The following is a 1,701-nucleotide window of genomic DNA, read 5'->3' as shown; positions in this document are numbered from 1 at the left end:
TTTTTTGTATACAGGTATAACAGAATAGCTTTAGTGTAGTTGTTGTTTTAAACTTGAGTATGAACTTGCAGACTTGCAAAATGCAGCAAGATATTTTAAAAAACAGTTTTGTTGATTAAAAAACACTATATCGGATTCATATCGGTATCGGCAGATATCCAAATTTATGATATCGGTATCGGTATCGGACATAAAAAAGTGGTATCGTGCCATCTCTAATTTTAACACCTAATGACTCCAACAAGTCCATGTTCATAGTAATATGGTGAGATAGTGAGACTGAATGTACACAACAATATTATACTTGACACAACCTCCTGGCTGGCTCGCCACTAATTTGTCTTATGTAGCAAGTACATAAGCTAAAATAATTTAAGTTGGTTATGAATAGTTGGGCTAATTCAGAAGATATCAGATTCGGCTCTAGGAGGTGAGTAAAGTACAATAAACGTACAACCACAGATATTGTGATTACAAATGTTATTTATAGTGAAAACAAAGTGCAACTACCAAACACCAATATTTACAAAATCTGCAGACAAGGAAAAAATAAAACAATTCAAGCTTGTAAAATATCCGCTGCACGGCAGTGCAGGAACCTCGTCCAACCTCTGGCAACAATGTCCATAAAGTTTATTTCATGAGTGATATAAGTCCAACGCGTATGACAGTCTAGACAGGTTGAAATTTGAAGTAGGATGATCAGCACTAAGATTCCAAAACTGAAATCTCAGAAGTGAGATTTAGGGGACTAAACCAAGAGGGGAGAGTGTAGGCCGCAGCAGCCTCCTACCAGACCGCAGGAAGTTGTAGCTGGGGTTCTGGCTCGTTGGGCCTAGCTCGCCATCCAAAGTAGTGGTGTCGCTGTGGTCTCTCCAGGGCACCACTAGCCTGCACTATAATCACAAAACCACTATTAGCAAAATTCATCTAAACTTCCCAAGCTAGCTTTAGTTCCAGTGTACACATAAAATCCATGAGAAAATACAACAAATACATATCCAACCATTGTAATGAATTAAAACAAATGACAATCTCAAATAACAAAACTACAGCCACATAAAGTGAGAGCAGTAGTAATACAGTAAGCCTCAGCCATCCCATCAGCTAATAGCACTGGCATACTGTTACAGGTTACAAATACAAACAAACATTCAGACTCACTCACCATTCACTACGTGCGATGTCACATACGAGCCCCACGCATCTACCCACGGCGGTATCAAAATACTGTTGAACGCAATCCACAATTAATTCAAAACAAGTCAAGATAGTAAACAGCGAAAAGCGCTCGCCCTACGTACCTGTTGCTTCCATCCGCTAACGCCTCTCCCCCGCGTCTTTTCGAGACGACAACCCGGAAGGCATATATCGGTGCCTCGCGAATGTGATTGGTCACAACAGGCATGTGCAGACACGCGCCATGACGCGTCGCGATGCCTTCACGGGCACGCTCCCAATTGGAATTTAAAATTTCGGCTTAGTTATAGATGCAGCTCTTTTTATGTGGGTTACACCTGTGTGTGTTCACCTGTCCTAGAATGAGGAGTTATTACTGCTTCCACCTCATCACCGATGATGCTGATGGGCCTGGTCGCAGAGAGATGATGTTTCTAATTTTAGAGATGTTGTGCAAATGGAAGAAAGCAGTCCTACATATTTGTTTAATATGTGCATTGAAGGACATGTCCTGGTCAAAAA

At 41.0% G+C, this 1,701-nt stretch overlaps 1 long non-coding RNA gene across 1 annotated transcript; it reads right to left on the bottom strand.

Annotated features, from left to right (window-relative positions):
* Positions 1-235: 235 nt before the first annotated feature.
* On the bottom strand, positions 236-1,501 carry LOC309697381. Its single transcript, XR_014273813.1, has 3 exons — positions 1,305-1,501; positions 1,169-1,230; positions 236-896 (listed from the first exon to the last, which is right to left on the bottom strand). It is a non-coding gene; the product is annotated as an uncharacterized lncRNA (long non-coding RNA).
* Between the last annotated feature and the right edge of the window lie 200 nt (positions 1,502-1,701).

Source organism: Aulonocara stuartgranti (assembly GCF_965226115.1).
Source record: "Aulonocara stuartgranti genome assembly, chromosome: 20".
Taxonomy (NCBI): Eukaryota; Metazoa; Chordata; class Actinopteri; order Cichliformes; family Cichlidae; genus Aulonocara; species Aulonocara stuartgranti.
The sequence above is the reverse complement of the archived record's forward strand: the minus strand, read 5'-3'. Positions and strand labels throughout refer to the sequence as shown.